Source organism: Globicephala melas, chromosome 4, assembly GCF_963455315.2.
Source record: "Globicephala melas chromosome 4, mGloMel1.2, whole genome shotgun sequence".
Lineage (NCBI taxonomy): Eukaryota > Metazoa > Chordata > Mammalia > Artiodactyla > Delphinidae > Globicephala > Globicephala melas.
This window is the reverse complement of record NC_083317.1, coordinates 53,127,573-53,135,454: the sequence shown is the minus strand read 5'-3', so window position 1 is coordinate 53,135,454 and position 7,882 is coordinate 53,127,573. Positions and strand designations below refer to the sequence as shown.

General features: G+C 37.8%; 1 pseudogene; it reads right to left on the bottom strand.

The window, feature by feature from the left end:
• Positions 1 to 6,390: 6,390 nt before the first annotated feature.
• LOC115855700 (claudin domain-containing protein 1 pseudogene) lies at positions 6,391 to 7,161 on the bottom strand (annotated as a pseudogene).
• Positions 7,162 to 7,882: the final 721 nt, after the last annotated feature.

Here is a 7,882-nt window from a genome sequence, read left to right as displayed (position 1 = left end):
ATCTAATATAACTGGAAGTACAGAGGTAGAAAGAGCTCCAAGTGTGTTGTAATGAGAAGCCTAATATAATCGAAGATCCAGCTCCTTTTCGTCTTTCTCCTCTGTTGTACTCAGCTACCTCCTAGGGCTGGTTGTCCTTATGGTTTCAAGATGGCTGCCAGTGACATCCTGAGCAACATTAATTCTTATTAACTGCCAGCAGGAGAGGAGAGGGGAGCTTTTTCCCTTAAACCTAGAAAATAGTCCTTTTCTTCAATCTGATTGGGAAAACTTAATTCACATGTCTACCTCTAGACTAAGGAAGGCCATGATCTAACTGGCACAAACAAATCAAAATCCTCCTTGAGGACTAGATGTATTGTGAATCTCTGGATTAAAAGGGCTTCTACTAGGAAGAAAAAAGGGGGGAATTGGGAATTAGGCATTGTATATATCATACAATGGAGAGGCAAGAGTTAACACATTCTACACTGGAAAAAACTTTCAAGGAATGGAATCTGCCCCAAATTTTGTTATTCTGTCCCTTGTCATCAACGCCGTGGATATGTATCTCCCTCACTAAGGATGAAAAGAGAAGGGGAGGGAGTTCTGGTGAGTCCAAAGTTTCTCCTTTCTACAGTATTTTGAAGCACTTCATTAAAGAACTCAGCAATAGTTATTTTAAAACATAAGTGGTTCTAAGGCCTTTGTTCAGCATCCAAAACTTAAAATCAATGAATACTTGTGATGTTATAAGAGTGGTTTGTTGCTTATAATTTCCTGTATTCTGAATTCTTTAAGATACCGGTAATAATCTATTTCAGCATCTTTATTAGCTGTATCTATAGATATAAATATTAGTAAGCAATTAAACAAGGCTTTTGAGACATTTTCCCTTTTATTTTGGAATCATGAAATTTTCTTTGTTAAAAATAATTTTAGCATATTAGAACCCAACCATGCAACAGCAGATATATGACAAACTTGCTTTTTTGCAATTTATTTATAAATAATTTATTTATGTATTAATTTTCTATTGCTGTGTAAAAATTACTGTAAACCTAGTGGCTTAAAGAAATGCAAATTTATCATCTTACAGTTCCTGTACGTCAAAAGTCTGGGCACGGTGTAGCTAAGGTTCTCTGCTCAGGGTTTCACACGGTTATAATCAAGGCTGCCACCAAGTGTTGGTCACACTGTCATCCTCGTCTGAAGCTCCATGTCCTCTTTCAAGCTCATTAAGCCTGTTGGCAGAATTCAGTTCCTTGTAGTTGTAGGAATGTCCCCATTTTTAAATAATGTTGCCAGGGATCCCTCTTGGCTCCTAGAGGTCACTCACAGTCCTTTATTAGTGCTTCCTTTTTTCCAGACCAACAGGAACATATCCGACTTTGAGTCTCTGATTTCCTATGTCTCTAGACACAGATCTAAGGGTGCATGTGATTAGGTCAGGCCCACCTGATAATCTATCTTAAAGTCAGTTGACTGGGGATTGTAATTTGATGTGCAAAATCCCTTCAGAGTAGCACCTAGAATTGACGACCTGGGAGAAAGTATGTGCACACCAGGGAGCTTCCAACGTAAAGGCTGGGCTTCCATCTCTCAGTGGAAGATCCAAATATTGTTTGCTGGGGTCTCATGTGTTGGACACTAAATACTTCAGAAGAACTATTCTTCTCTCTCTCTCCTCTCCTTTCCCTCTAGCTAGATACAAATCAGTTGAATTTCTCCCCTACAGGAAGAAATATATAAAGAATTACCTCTGTAGGTTGCAAGGGCAGGATGAGAAGGAAGATGAAGATAATGAAAAACTAGTATTATGTCTGAAGAAAATAGGGGAAAATATAATTGAGGAGAAGATGTGAGAAGGAACAAAGAACAACCCAAAAAGCAGGCATCCGTGAGAGAGAGTTGGTGTCAGGGTTCTATTGGTTTGAGATAAAGTTAGAACAAAAGAAATCATTATATGAGTATGAAAAGATGGAAAAAACAAGGCAGAGACATTAGAGTGCAAAGTAATAATAATGATGGCATTTGCGGCCATGGATTTGCTTTGAACAAGGCACTCTGCTTCTTTTTCCTAAATAATTTCCTGTGGTGAAGGAAGGCTGATGGCAGCAAATATTTGTGTATATATCTTGATCTTGTTAACAGTATTTCTCAACACTCACTTTGTTATGGTCTGGCTGCTGCTTTGAGGAGCCAGACAAAACAGATAATATTACACTTAATAAACACATATGAAGGCCAAAAACATAGCTACAAATGAAAGAAGTTTAAAATAACCCAAGGTGGTCTTGTAGTCTCCTTGCAACAAACTGTTTGGACAAGAAAATGAGAATATATATAACCCAGTGTGTTGTTTTCTCCTTTTTCTTTTTCAAAATACTAATAAGGTTGAATATAATTTGAAAACAACTTCATAAATCCATTTTCCCCAGAGCACCGTAAAGAAATATTCCATGTGAGTACCAACTGATTCCTAGTTACTAAATCAGAAGTGATCAAATAAAGTTAATGATAGAGGGTTGGCTAAGCTGAGACTTTCAGTAGCATGTTTGTGTGTGAGTGTGTGTGTGTGTGTGTGTGTGTGTGTAAAATCCAGTACAGATGTATTGCAAATATCTATCCTTTAAGCATGCCGTATGCATCTCTTTTAAAATAAATCGTGAACTATTGCAGAATTAGTTTCATTTTAAGAAGAAGCAACATATATCACAAATGCAGGAGACTTCGTTTTGGCTTCTGACTTTTTGATGCTCCTGAATCTTCAGGTTCTTAGCTCCATAAAAGAAGGGCCTAGGCAGAGGTTGAGAGTTCCTATGACACCATCAGTCAGTAGCAAACAAGTGAGTATGCCACGCTGCTCCTAATGTCCTCTATGAAGATTCACTTTTCTCTTTGACTGGACATTGTTGCCATGGGGTTATGCAGTTGACTCATTTTCATTTTATTGGGGGAATTGTGAGAGTGCTATAAAGAAGGGAGATGAATTGGAGGAAACAGCTCTCTCTTTCCTTCTCTGCCAACAAGCTTTAGAGCATAGCAGAGGGATGGTTCAGAATCCAACATACTTGTGACTCTGATGCCCATTCTAATTAGATGACTACTTGTTTGGGCTTTGTAAGACATCTCCCACAAGAATGAAGAGGAGTTTTTCTGAGAATAGAGGCAGAGATATATTTGCAGGGTTGTTAATAACAGCTGCCAAAGACAGCAATGATGCCAAGATTATTAGCCTAAAAGGAAGACACAGTTTAGGATAATTTTTTGGAATTAATTTACTAACCAAATCACCAACATTGACCTCAGGTATGTGCACCTACTTTTCCCCCTGACTTCTAGATCTGACTCCTTGTGTATGAGTTACCGTTCATGGATTACCAGGCATCATTTTTCTCATCAAGTATTTAGATTAAAGAAATGCCAGTGTTCCATTCCCCATATTTCTCAGGTTTAAGTGTTTGTTACTAAAGTACCAGAAAGCAATGACACTTTGTGGCTTTTGGGATACATATGGCTTTTCAAAATGCAGTTCATGAAAGCTTCCAATTTCTGAAGGAGTGATATTTTTCATCACAGGGGATCAGTAGTCCTATGATTCTTTGGTTCAGGAAAGCTTGCCATATCATTTTGCAAATTATGACTACAAAATACTGAAGGCAATCTTGTCAAGAGGATGTGTTCTTTCTGTTACTTGAACTTTATTTTGGTTGGGTCTCAGCTCTAATGAAGACTGGCCTGGGTGATTCTGGTTTGAAAAGGTCACAGGTATACCAAAGTCTATATAAGTATTTTCATCTTATTATGTCTCTACCACACAGCTGCTATTGAATTTTCCTGGGAGAATATACTAGGAGGGCCAAGATCCTTGTACCAGATTATTGATAGCAGCTCTTAATATATGTAGCTCTTGGGGAAAGAAAGTGATTTAATTCATAGTAGTATTCACTAATGCATAAGTAGAATCAAAATTAGCTGCTTATAATTTGTTAAGAAATCAGAATTTCACTTGGGAGTAAAAATTACTTCAAATATAAAATAATAATGCTATCATTATGCATTCTTTTTTGAAAATTTGTGAACATTAATGACTTGATGTTTCTGGAGAAAGTTCTTATGAGTGACATTTTTGTTTGTTGCTTTGTCTTCATTTGACAAACCAAGTTGCTAAGTCCATATTAATGGGTTAAACTGATTTCTTTAATTACATTTGGAATGCAAGAGCAAATTAAGAATTTATTAAATTAATTGGGTTATTTTATTCAAATGCTTCCAGGGTGATTATCATGATACCTAAGTAATTAGACTCAATCTAAATAAATTAATTGAATAAAATATTAGCCTAGTTTGTGCCTTAATGGAATCATTTCATTAATACTGTCAGGAATGAGGAGAAAAGTTTCCAGGCATTTTAAAGAGCACAGCAGCATAAATGTGGTCAATACATTATAGCTGGCAGTGGAGTTTACCAAGTTAAGGAAACCATATTACTGATTAGAAAAGGCCTGATGATATTACTCCTCCATTTTACTGAGAAATTTAAGTCTCCCCACAAGCCTCCCCACAAGCCTCCCCATACTCATCATCCAACTTTTTCATTTCTAAAACCACTCGATAGCTTCTCCCTCTTTTCCATTTTACAGTCTCTGAGAAAGAAAGAATCTTTTTTAACCAAGGCTGATCCTTCCGCTTGTGCTCTAATCCTACTCATTGTTCTGTCTTCTCTAGGGCTTTGATTTATCAAATATGTCCTGTAAAATTATTTATCTATCTACATATATTTCTTTAATTTTTCATTTACAACTACTTTCTTTCCCTCTGCCTGAAAATATACTTGGGATAAGCAACACACAACCCCCTGAGAAAAATAAACAAAAATACAAACACACTTCTCTGATCATTGCTGCCCCCAAACTTCTTACTGTTTTGTCACTTTCTTTCCATTTTCTTTCAGCAATCTTAGAAAATGAATTTACCCTTGGTGCCTTATCTTCCATATAGTTGACTTATTTTATATACTTAGGATTCTGTACCTAATGAAACTGGGGTCTCAAAGATCACTAAACAATTTTAACTAACACATTTATTTCATTCCTCTTCTATTCTGATTTCCAAGGTTGAAGTTTTTCTTGAAATATTTTCCTGGCCAGTGTTCATCATTTGCCTCCTAAATTTCTTTTTTTTTCCTCTCTCTTCTCATTTTTTATTTTTTAAGAAAGATTTAGGATTTTGTAAGAAATTACTGTTACATTTTTAAAAAATCTGTCAAGTACTGCAGTAATGGAATAAATAAATAAGATTTTTAAAGTTCAGTGTTTATAGACATATGTATAAAATAATGACTGAGTTAGAAGACATTAAATAATGTTGATACACACCAGGAAGGGATTAGGCAAGGAAAGGCACATCATTTCATCACAAGAAATAAAGACCATAGTTGGAAGTTAATGACCAGCCAAAGCTTTAGGTCTTGTGGTAGTTTTCATAGCTCCAGGGGGTCATTATGGTGGAACCTTCTTTATGGTACTTAGCTGAAATAAATAGATGGCAGTTGGAGAATTTTACTCTGGGACCCCAATGTGGTGTTAAAAAGAAAGCACTGTTTTAATAAGCCTGGTGTATGAGGAGGGAAGGAAAAAAAATCCAAAATGGTTTGGTGATACTGAAAGTCCTATTGACATATTAAGGAGAGTTAAAAAAAAAAAAGTAAAATAAGGTTAATCCTCTTGTCTCGCTGAACTGGAATTCGTGCAGTTACAAAGTTAAAATTCCATGTAAACACTTCCTTTCTTGTAAACAGACACAGTATAGGTAAACAACCGTGATATTTCACCTCAGATGAAGCTATATGCCAATATTTGGGGAAAAAGATCTTAGGTAATTTCCTTATTTTTAGATAGCCTAAGTCCTTGAAAATAGCACTAATACCTCTGGCTGACAGGCTATCTACAACAGCAAAGTGAATAGAAGTTTTGACGATGATAAGAGGTTTCCCAAAGAAACTAGAGTTTCCAGTTAAACACATACAGTTACTACACTGAGAAGTCCAACAGACATCAGAAGAACTTGCTTTGGGTCAACCCCTTACTACCAATTTTCTTTGACAAATTTGTGCCAAGAGTCTACCCATTTTTTTCTGTCTGGACTCTGAACCTAGATTAGTTTGTCTGATAAATGGACTCACTCAGGTTCCATATAAATTTTAGCAGTATTAAGAAACCATCTGTGTGAATAAATAAAATGAATTTTCAGGATGAAATGACACACACCCACACACAGCCACACACACACACACACACACACACACACACACCACAAAGTTAAAAACAATTGGGCGGGGGAGATAAGGGAAAATATTAATGTAAAAAAATCATAAAAGTGACAATTGTAAAGCAAGCAGATTCCCACTCATGCCACACGATATGCCTTCATTAAGGTGTACTCTTTCCAGTTGGTATGAGGGGCCCAGACGAAGAGAGCAGAAGCCATGAACTGTAAGGGAGCTGAGACGCAAGCCAGGCAAAAGGACCATCTGAATTTGCCAGACACATTCTCAGGCAGCTCTAATTTCTGGTGGAGTAGTTCAGTTCCAGGAATGTAGAAACTCACTGAGCCCAGGGAACACAGACCCACAAGGAGATGGAGAATGCCTGTGGCAATGGTGGGGGTACAAGCTTCAGCGGATACAAGCACAAAGTCCAGTCAAAGCCTCAGAGCACATCAAACCTAGACTAACAAAAGGTGAAAGGAACTGGCAGCGCCAAAGAGGTCCGAAGAAGATCAATCCCACCGTTCTAGTTTCCAGGATCAACAAATTTCTCCATGAACTGCTCATTTAGCATGAAACTCATGCATTTTGTGACCATATCAAATGACTCTGTCATTTCAGGTGGGCTGTACTAGTATGTATTTTGGGGTATAGTGATACACCGTCTCCACAATCCCACTGTGCCATTATATCGGAAAAGTTCATCATTATGTCTTTTCATCTGCCTCATCACTAGCAAAGTCATTTCAGATGCTTTTGTTCAAATCACTGGAATTTTCTTGAACTGGACTTCGATACTCATACCAGAAGTCTGTGCCAATTGCGGCTGCCGTATAGATGGTAGAAGTGGGGCTAAGTACACAAGCAATTACAAATGCTGTAGCAAAATGGTTATCCATTGTGGCATTCAGACTGCTGGCCCATCCTCCTGCTTCACAAACTTCACCCTCAAGCTCAAACCGCAGCACCCTGCTCTCCCCGTGCCCCCTCTGGCACACTTCCCTGCAGAGCCCACCCACTGCACTCCAGCACCTCTGCCTTGGCCCTCACCCTGGCTGGGCCTGACCCAGGACTGCCTCCTAAATTTCTTTATTTTATTTTATTTTATTTTATTTTATTTTATTCTATTCTGTTCTATTTTTTTAAAACATCTTTATTGATGTGAAATTGCTTTACAATGTTGTGTTAGTTTCTGCTGTATAACAAAGTGAATCAGTTATACATATACATATGTCCCCATATCTCTTCCCTCTTGCGACTCCCTCCCTCCCACTCTCCCTATCCCACCCCTCTAGGTGGTCGCAAAGCACTGAGCTGCCTCCCTGAACTATGCAGCTGCTTCCCACTAGCTATTTTACATTTGGTAGTGTATATATGTCCATGCCACTCTCTCACTTCATCCCACCTTACCCTTCCCCCTCCCCATGCCCTCAAGTCCATTCTCTACGTTTGTATCTTTATTCCTGTCCTACCCCTAGGTGCATCAGAACCTTTTTTTTTTTTTCAGATTTCATATATATGTGTTAGCATACGGTATTTAAATGTTGGAGAGGGTGTGGAGAAAAGGGAACCCTCTTGCACTGTTGGTGGGAATGTAATTGACACAGACACTATGGAGAATAGTATGGAGGT